Below are 11,079 nucleotides of genomic sequence, written 5' to 3'. Positions count from 1 at the left end.
TAAAGCCGTCCTTCACCTAGCTTGTTGGGAACACAAAGTTTCTTTTCAATTGCAAACACCTCTCCATAAATATATATGAGGAGGTACAAGCTCCAACTCGGTTTTACAGTGAAAACTGCAGGAAATTCCAACCGACACTAGGAAACAGACTGAGAAACCAGAATAAAAATTTCTCCTGCAACCCGTTACTTTTGTGCTACATGAATGAACGTCTCTCCACATGCTTAGTTCTGAGAGAAAAATGTGTGTGAATGCCGTACTTCACCTAGCTTGATGGGAACACAAAGTTTATTTCCAGTTGCAAACTTCATTCAATAAATATATATGGGGAGGTACTAGCTCCATTTCGGTATTACAGTGAAAACTGCAGGAACTTCCAATTGGCACTAGGAAACTGTGAAACCAGAGTAAAAGATTATCCTGCAACAAATTACTTTTGTGCAACATCAATGAATGTCTCTCCACATGCTCAGTTCTGAGAGAAAAGTGTGTGTGAAAGCCGTCCTTCACCTAGCATGTTGGGAACACAAAGTTTCTTTTCAGTGGCAAACACATCTCCATACGTATATTTGAAGAGGTACTAGCCCCAACTCGGTTTTACAGTGAAAACTGCAGGAACTTCCAACCGACACTAGGAAACAGAATGAGAAACCAGAGTAAAAGTTTCTCCTGCAACCCGTTCCATTTGTGCTAGATGAATGAACGTCTCTCCACATGCTCAGTTCTGAGAGATAAGTGTGTGTGAAAGCCGTCCTTCAAATAGCTTGTTGGGAACACAAAGTTTCTTTTCAGTTGCAAAAACCTCTCCATACATATATATGGGGAGGTACTAGCTCCAAATCTTTTTTACTGGGAAAACTGCAATAACTTCAAACCGGCACTAGGAAACAGTCTGGGAAACCAGAGTAAAAGTTTCTCCTGCATCCCGTGACTTTTTTGCTACATGAATGAACGTCTCTCCACATGCTCAGTTCTGAGAGTTATGAGTGTGTGAAAGCCGTCCTTCACCTAGCTTGTTGGGAACACAAAGTTTCTTTTCAGTGGCAAACTCCACTCCATACATATATATGGGGAGGTACTAGCTCCAACTCAATTTTACTGTGAAAACTGCAGGAACGTCAAAAAGGCAATAGGAAGCATACTGAGAAACCAGACTAAAAGTTCCTCATGCAACCCGTTATTTTGTGCTAGATGAACGAACGTCTCTCCACATGCTCAGTTCTGAGAGACAAGTGTGTGTTAAAGCCGTCCTTCACCTAGCTTGTTGGGAACACAAAGTTTCTTTTCAATTGCAAACACCTCTCCATAAATATATATGAGGAGGTACAAGCTCCAACTCGGTTTTACAGTGAAAACTGCAGGAAATTCCAACCGACACTAGGAAACAGACTGAGAAACCAGAATAAAAATTTCTCCTGCAACCCGTTAGTTTTGTGCTACATGAATCAACGTCTCTCCACATGCTTAGTTCTGAGAGAAAAATGTGTGTGAAAGCCGTACTTCACCTAGCTTGATGGGAACACAAAGTTTATTTTCAGTTGCAAACTTCATTCAATAAATATATATGGGGAGGTACTAGCTCCATCTCGGTTTTACAGTGAAAACTGCAGGAACTTCAAATTGGCACTAGGAAACTCTGAAACCAGAGTAAAAGATTATCCTGCAACAAATTACTTTTGTGCAACATCAATGAACGTCTCTCCACATGCTCAGTTCTGAGAGAAAAGTGTGTGTGAAAGCCGTCCTTCACCTACCATGTTGGGAACACAAAGTTTCTTTTCAGTGGCAAACACCTCTCCATACGTATATATGGGGAGGTACTAACTCCAACTCGGTTTTCCTGTGAAAACTGCAATAACTTCAAACCGGCAATAGGAAACAGACTGGGAAACCAGAGTAAAAGTTTCTCCTGCAACCCGTTCCCATTGTGCTAGATGAAAAAACGACTCCCCACATGTCCAGTTCTGAGAGATAAGTGTGTGTGAAAGCCGTACTTCACCTAGCTTGTTGGGAACACAAAGATTCTTTTCAGTTGCAAACAACTCTCCACACATATATTTGAAGAGGTACTAGCTCCAACTCGGTTTTACAGTGAAAACTGCAGGAACTTCCAACCGACACTAGGAAACAGAATGAGAAACCAGAGTAAAAGTTTCCCCTGCAACCCGTTCCCTTTGTGCTAGATGAATGAACGTCTCTCCACATGCTCAGTTCTGAGAGATAAGTGTGTGTGAAAGCCGTCCTTCAAATAGCTTGTTGGGAACACAAAGTTTCTTTTCAGTTGCAAAAACCTCTCCATACATATATATGGGGAGGTACTAGCTCCAAATCTTTTTTACTGGGAAAACTGCAATAACTTCAAACCGGCACTAGGAAACAGTCTGGGAAACCAGAGTAAAAGTTTCTCCTGCATCCCGTGACTTTTTTGCTACATGAATGAACGTCTCTCCACATGCTCAGTTCTGAGAGTTATGAGTGTGTGAAAGCCGTCCTTCACCTAGCTTGTTGGGAACACAAAGTTTCTTTTCAGTGGCAAACTCCACTCCATACATATATATGGGGAGGTACTAGCTCCAACTCAATTTTACTGTGAAAACTGCAGGAACGTCAAAAAGGCAATAGGAAGCATACTGAGAAACCAGACTAAAAGTTCCTCATGCAACCCGTTATTTTGTGCTAGATGAACGAACGTCTCTCCACATGCTCAGTTCTGAGAGACAAGTGTGTGTTAAAGCCGTCCTTCACCTAGCTTGTTGGGAACACAAAGTTTCTTTTCAATTGCAAACACCTCTCCATAAATATATATGAGGAGGTACAAGCTCCAACTCGGTTTTACAGTGAAAACTGCAGGAAATTCCAACCGACACTAGGAAACAGACTGAGAAACCAGAATAAAAATTTCTCCTGCAACCCGTTACTTTTGTGCTACATGAATGAACGTCTCTCCACATGCTTAGTTCTGAGAGAAAAATGTGTGTGAATGCCGTACTTCACCTAGCTTGATGGGAACACAAAGTTTATTTCCAGTTGCAAACTTCATTCAATAAATATATATGGGGAGGTACTAGCTCCATTTCGGTATTACAGTGAAAACTGCAGGAACTTCCAATTGGCACTAGGAAACTGTGAAACCAGAGTAAAAGATTATCCTGCAACAAATTACTTTTGTGCAACATCAATGAATGTCTCTCCACATGCTCAGTTCTGAGAGAAAAGTGTGTGTGAAAGCCGTCCTTCACCTAGCATGTTGGGAACACAAAGTTTCTTTTCAGTGGCAAACTCCACTCCATACATATATATGGGGAGGTACTAGCTCCAACTCAATTTTACTGTGAAAACTGCAGGAACGTCAAAAAGGCAATAGGAAGCATACTGAGAAACCAGACTAAAAGTTCCTCATGCAACCCGTTATTTTGTGCTAGATGAACGAACGTCTCTCCACATGCTCAGTTCTGAGAGACAAGTGTGTGTTAAAGCCGTCCTTCACCTAGCTTGTTGGGAACACAAAGTTTCTTTTCAATTGCAAACACCTCTCCATAAATATATATGAGGAGGTACAAGCTCCAACTCGGTTTTACAGTGAAAACTGCAGGAAATTCCAACCGACACTAGGAAACAGACTGAGAAACCAGAATAAAAATTTCTCCTGCAACCCGTTACTTTTGTGCTACATGAATGAACGTCTCTCCACATGCTTAGTTCTGAGAGAAAAATGTGTGTGAATGCCGTACTTCACCTAGCTTGATGGGAACACAAAGTTTATTTCCAGTTGCAAACTTCATTCAATAAATATATATGGGGAGGTACTAGCTCCATTTCGGTATTACAGTGAAAACTGCAGGAACTTCCAATTGGCACTAGGAAACTGTGAAACCAGAGTAAAAGTTTATCCTGCAACAAATTACTTTTGTGCAACATCAATGAATGTCTCTCCACATGCTCAGTTCTGAGAGAAAAGTGTGTGTGAAAGCCGTCCTTCACCTAGCATGTTGGGAACACAAAGTTTCTTTTCAGTGGCAAACACATCTCCATACGTATATTTGAAGAGGTACTAGCCCCAACTCGGTTTTACAGTGAAAACTGCAGGAACTTCCAACCGACACTAGGAAACAGAATGAGAAACCAGAGTAAAAGTTTCTCCTGCAACCCGTTCCATTTGTGCTAGATGAATGAACGTCTCTCCACATGCTCAGTTCTGAGAGATAAGTGTGTGTGAAAGCCGTCCTTCAAATAGCTTGTTGGGAACACAAAGTTTCTTTTCAGTTGCAAAAACCTCTCCATACATATATATGGGGAGGTACTAGCTCCAAATCTTTTTTACTGGGAAAACTGCAATAACTTCAAACCGGCACTAGGAAACAGTCTGGGAAACCAGAGTAAAAGTTTCTCCTGCATCCCGTGACTTTTTTGCTACATGAATGAACGTCTCTCCACATGCTCAGTTCTGAGAGTTATGAGTGTGTGAAAGCCGTCCTTCACCTAGCTTGTTGGGAACACAAAGTTTCTTTTCAGTGGCAAACTCCACTCCATACATATATATGGGGAGGTACTAGCTCCAACTCAATTTTACTGTGAAAACTGCAGGAACGTCAAAAAGGCAATAGGAAGCATACTGAGAAACCAGACTAAAAGTTCCTCATGCAACCCGTTATTTTGTGCTAGATGAACGAACGTCTCTCCACATGCTCAGTTCTGAGAGACAAGTGTGTGTTAAAGCCGTCCTTCACCTAGCTTGTTGGGAACACAAAGTTTCTTTTCAATTGCAAACACCTCTCCATAAATATATATGAGGAGGTACAAGCTCCAACTCGGTTTTACAGTGAAAACTGCAGGAAATTCCAACCGACACTAGGAAACAGACTGAGAAACCAGAATAAAAATTTCTCCTGCAACCCGTTAGTTTTGTGCTACATGAATCAACGTCTCTCCACATGCTTAGTTCTGAGAGAAAAATGTGTGTGAAAGCCGTACTTCACCTAGCTTGATGGGAACACAAAGTTTATTTTCAGTTGCAAACTTCATTCAATAAATATATATGGGGAGGTACTAGCTCCATCTCGGTTTTACAGTGAAAACTGCAGGAACTTCAAATTGGCACTAGGAAACTCTGAAACCAGAGTAAAAGATTATCCTGCAACAAATTACTTTTGTGCAACATCAATGAACGTCTCTCCACATGCTCAGTTCTGAGAGAAAAGTGTGTGTGAAAGCCGTCCTTCACCTACCATGTTGGGAACACAAAGTTTCTTTTCAGTGGCAAACACCTCTCCATACGTATATATGGGGAGGTACTAACTCCAACTCGGTTTTCCTGTGAAAACTGCAATAACTTCAAACCGGCAATAGGAAACAGACTGGGAAACCAGAGTAAAAGTTTCTCCTGCAACCCGTTCCCATTGTGCTAGATGAAAAAACGACTCCCCACATGTCCAGTTCTGAGAGATAAGTGTGTGTGAAAGCCGTACTTCACCTAGCTTGTTGGGAACACAAAGATTCTTTTCAGTTGCAAACAACTCTCCATACATATATTTGAAGAGGTACTAGCTCCAACTCGGTTTTACAGTGAAAACTGCAGGAACTTCCAACCGACACTAGGAAACAGAATGAGAAACCAGAGTAAAAGTTTCCCCTGCAACCCGTTCCCTTTGTGCTAGATGAATGAACGTCTCTCCACATGCTCAGTTCTGAGAGATAAGTGTGTGTGAAAGCCGTCCTTCAAATAGCTTGTTGGGAACACAAAGTTTCTTTTCAGTTGCAAAAACCTCTCCATACATATATATGGGGAGGTACTAGCTCCAAATCTTTTTTACTGGGAAAACTGCAATAACTTCAAACCGGCACTAGGAAACAGTCTGGGAAACCAGAGTAAAAGTTTCTCCTGCATCCCGTGACTTTTTTGCTACATGAATGAACGTCTCTCCACATGCTCAGTTCTGAGAGTTATGAGTGTGTGAAAGCCGTCCTTCACCTAGCTTGTTGGGAACACAAAGTTTCTTTTCAGTGGCAAACTCCACTCCATACATATATATGGGGAGGTACTAGCTCCAACTCAATTTTACTGTGAAAACTGCAGGAACGTCAAAAAGGCAATAGGAAGCATACTGAGAAACCAGACTAAAAGTTCCTCATGCAACCCGTTATTTTGTGCTAGATGAACGAACGTCTCTCCACATGCTCAGTTCTGAGAGACAAGTGTGTGTTAAAGCCGTCCTTCACCTAGCTTGTTGGGAACACAAAGTTTCTTTTCAATTGCAAACACCTCTCCATAAATATATATGAGGAGGTACAAGCTCCAACTCGGTTTTACAGTGAAAACTGCAGGAAATTCCAACCGACACTAGGAAACAGACTGAGAAACCAGAATAAAAATTTCTCCTGCAACCCGTTACTTTTGTGCTACATGAATGAACGTCTCTCCACATGCTTAGTTCTGAGAGAAAAATGTGTGTGAATGCCGTACTTCACCTAGCTTGATGGGAACACAAAGTTTATTTCCAGTTGCAAACTTCATTCAATAAATATATATGGGGAGGTACTAGCTCCATTTCGGTATTACAGTGAAAACTGCAGGAACTTCCAATTGGCACTAGGAAACTGTGAAACCAGAGTAAAAGATTATCCTGCAACAAATTACTTTTGTGCAACATCAATGAATGTCTCTCCACATGCTCAGTTCTGAGAGAAAAGTGTGTGTGAAAGCCGTCCTTCACCTAGCATGTTGGGAACACAAAGTTTCTTTTCAGTGGCAAACTCCACTCCATACATATATATGGGGAGGTACTAGCTCCAACTCAATTTTACTGTGAAAACTGCAGGAACGTCAAAAAGGCAATAGGAAGCATACTGAGAAACCAGACTAAAAGTTCCTCATGCAACCCGTTATTTTGTGCTAGATGAACGAACGTCTCTCCACATGCTCAGTTCTGAGAGACAAGTGTGTGTTAAAGCCGTCCTTCACCTAGCTTGTTGGGAACACAAAGTTTCTTTTCAATTGCAAACACCTCTCCATAAATATATATGAGGAGGTACAAGCTCCAACTCGGTTTTACAGTGAAAACTGCAGGAAATTCCAACCGACACTAGGAAACAGACTGAGAAACCAGAATAAAAATTTCTCCTGCAACCCGTTACTTTTGTGCTACATGAATGAACGTCTCTCCACATGCTTAGTTCTGAGAGAAAAATGTGTGTGAATGCCGTACTTCACCTAGCTTGATGGGAACACAAAGTTTATTTCCAGTTGCAAACTTCATTCAATAAATATATATGGGGAGGTACTAGCTCCATTTCGGTATTACAGTGAAAACTGCAGGAACTTCCAATTGGCACTAGGAAACTGTGAAACCAGAGTAAAAGATTATCCTGCAACAAATTACTTTTGTGCAACATCAATGAATGTCTCTCCACATGCTCAGTTCTGAGAGAAAAGTGTGTGTGAAAGCCGTCCTTCACCTAGCATGTTGGGAACACAAAGTTTCTTTTCAGTGGCAAACACATCTCCATACGTATATTTGAAGAGGTACTAGCCCCAACTCGGTTTTACAGTGAAAACTGCAGGAACTTCCAACCGACACTAGGAAACAGAATGAGAAACCAGAGTAAAAGTTTCTCCTGCAACCCGTTCCATTTGTGCTAGATGAATGAACGTCTCTCCACATGCTCAGTTCTGAGAGATAAGTGTGTGTGAAAGCCGTCCTTCAAATAGCTTGTTGGGAACACAAAGTTTCTTTTCAGTTGCAAAAACCTCTCCATACATATATATGGGGAGGTACTAGCTCCAAATCTTTTTTACTGGGAAAACTGCAATAACTTCAAACCGGCACTAGGAAACAGTCTGGGAAACCAGAGTAAAAGTTTCTCCTGCATCCCGTGACTTTTTTGCTACATGAATGAACGTCTCTCCACATGCTCAGTTCTGAGAGTTATGAGTGTGTGAAAGCCGTCCTTCACCTAGCTTGTTGGGAACACAAAGTTTCTTTTCAGTGGCAAACTCCACTCCATACATATATATGGGGAGGTACTAGCTCCAACTCAATTTTACTGTGAAAACTGCAGGAACGTCAAAAAGGCAATAGGAAGCATACTGAGAAACCAGACTAAAAGTTCCTCATGCAACCCGTTATTTTGTGCTAGATGAACGAACGTCTCTCCACATGCTCAGTTCTGAGAGACAAGTGTGTGTTAAAGCCGTCCTTCACCTAGCTTGTTGGGAACACAAAGTTTCTTTTCAATTGCAAACACCTCTCCATAAATATATATGAGGAGGTACAAGCTCCAACTCGGTTTTACAGTGAAAACTGCAGGAAATTCCAACCGACACTAGGAAACAGACTGAGAAACCAGAATAAAAATTTCTCCTGCAACCCGTTAGTTTTGTGCTACATGAATCAACGTCTCTCCACATGCTTAGTTCTGAGAGAAAAATGTGTGTGAAAGCCGTACTTCACCTAGCTTGATGGGAACACAAAGTTTATTTTCAGTTGCAAACTTCATTCAATAAATATATATGGGGAGGTACTAGCTCCATCTCGGTTTTACAGTGAAAACTGCAGGAACTTCAAATTGGCACTAGGAAACTCTGAAACCAGAGTAAAAGATTATCCTGCAACAAATTACTTTTGTGCAACATCAATGAACGTCTCTCCACATGCTCAGTTCTGAGAGAAAAGTGTGTGTGAAAGCCGTCCTTCACCTACCATGTTGGGAACACAAAGTTTCTTTTCAGTGGCAAACACCTCTCCATACGTATATATGGGGAGGTACTAACTCCAACTCGGTTTTCCTGTGAAAACTGCAATAACTTCAAACCGGCAATAGGAAACAGACTGGGAAACCAGAGTAAAAGTTTCTCCTGCAACCCGTTCCCATTGTGCTAGATGAAAAAACGACTCCCCACATGTCCAGTTCTGAGAGATAAGTGTGTGTGAAAGCCGTACTTCACCTAGCTTGTTGGGAACACAAAGATTCTTTTCAGTTGCAAACAACTCTCCATACATATATTTGAAGAGGTACTAGCTCCAACTCGGTTTTACAGTGAAAACTGCAGGAACTTCCAACCGACACTAGGAAACAGAATGAGAAACCAGAGTAAAAGTTTCCCCTGCAACCCGTTCCCTTTGTGCTAGATGAATGAACGTCTCTCCACATGCTCAGTTCTGAGAGATAAGTGTGTGTGAAAGCCGTCCTTCAAATAGCTTGTTGGGAACACAAAGTTTCTTTTCAGTTGCAAAAACCTCTCCATACATATATATGGGGAGGTACTAGCTCCAAATCTTTTTTACTGGGAAAACTGCAATAACTTCAAACCGGCACTAGGAAACAGTCTGGGAAACCAGAGTAAAAGTTTCTCCTGCATCCCGTGACTTTTTTGCTACATGAATGAACGTCTCTCCACATGCTCAGTTCTGAGAGTTATGAGTGTGTGAAAGCCGTCCTTCACCTAGCTTGTTGGGAACACAAAGTTTCTTTTCAGTGGCAAACTCCACTCCATACATATATATGGGGAGGTACTAGCTCCAACTCAATTTTACTGTGAAAACTGCAGGAACGTCAAAAAGGCAATAGGAAGCATACTGAGAAACCAGACTAAAAGTTCCTCATGCAACCCGTTATTTTGTGCTAGATGAACGAACGTCTCTCCACATGCTCAGTTCTGAGAGACAAGTGTGTGTTAAAGCCGTCCTTCACCTAGCTTGTTGGGAACACAAAGTTTCTTTTCAATTGCAAACACCTCTCCATAAATATATATGAGGAGGTACAAGCTCCAACTCGGTTTTACAGTGAAAACTGCAGGAAATTCCAACCGACACTAGGAAACAGACTGAGAAACCAGAATAAAAATTTCTCCTGCAACCCGTTACTTTTGTGCTACATGAATGAACGTCTCTCCACATGCTTAGTTCTGAGAGAAAAATGTGTGTGAATGCCGTACTTCACCTAGCTTGATGGGAACACAAAGTTTATTTCCAGTTGCAAACTTCATTCAATAAATATATATGGGGAGGTACTAGCTCCATTTCGGTATTACAGTGAAAACTGCAGGAACTTCCAATTGGCACTAGGAAACTGTGAAACCAGAGTAAAAGATTATCCTGCAACAAATTACTTTTGTGCAACATCAATGAATGTCTCTCCACATGCTCAGTTCTGAGAGAAAAGTGTGTGTGAAAGCCGTCCTTCACCTAGCATGTTGGGAACACAAAGTTTCTTTTCAGTGGCAAACACATCTCCATACGTATATTTGAAGAGGTACTAGCCCCAACTCGGTTTTACAGTGAAAACTGCAGGAACTTCCAACCGACACTAGGAAACAGAATGAGAAACCAGAGTAAAAGTTTCTCCTGCAACCCGTTCCATTTGTGCTAGATGAATGAACGTCTCTCCACATGCTCAGTTCTGAGAGATAAGTGTGTGTGAAAGCCGTCCTTCAAATAGCTTGTTGGGAACACAAAGTTTCTTTTCAGTTGCAAAAACCTCTCCATACATATATATGGGGAGGTACTAGCTCCAAATCTTTTTTACTGGGAAAACTGCAATAACTTCAAACCGGCACTAGGAAACAGTCTGGGAAACCAGAGTAAAAGTTTCTCCTGCATCCCGTGACTTTTTTGCTACATGAATGAACGTCTCTCCACATGCTCAGTTCTGAGAGTTATGAGTGTGTGAAAGCCGTCCTTCACCTAGCTTGTTGGGAACACAAAGTTTCTTTTCAGTGGCAAACTCCACTCCATACATATATATGGGGAGGTACTAGCTCCAACTCAATTTTACTGTGAAAACTGCAGGAACGTCAAAAAGGCAATAGGAAGCATACTGAGAAACCAGACTAAAAGTTCCTCATGCAACCCGTTATTTTGTGCTAGATGAACGAACGTCTCTCCACATGCTCAGTTCTGAGAGACAAGTGTGTGTTAAAGCCGTCCTTCACCTAGCTTGTTGGGAACACAAAGTTTCTTTTCAATTGCAAACACCTCTCCATAAATATATATGAGGAGGTACAAGCTCCAACTCGGTTTTACAGTGAAAACTGCAGGAAATTCCAACCGACACTAGGAAACAGACTGAGAAACCAGAATAAAA

Source organism: Camelus dromedarius, chromosome 6 (assembly GCF_036321535.1).
Source record: "Camelus dromedarius isolate mCamDro1 chromosome 6, mCamDro1.pat, whole genome shotgun sequence".
In the NCBI taxonomy this organism is placed as follows: Eukaryota; Metazoa; Chordata; class Mammalia; order Artiodactyla; family Camelidae; genus Camelus; species Camelus dromedarius.
Note: the sequence above shows the minus strand (reverse complement) of the source record.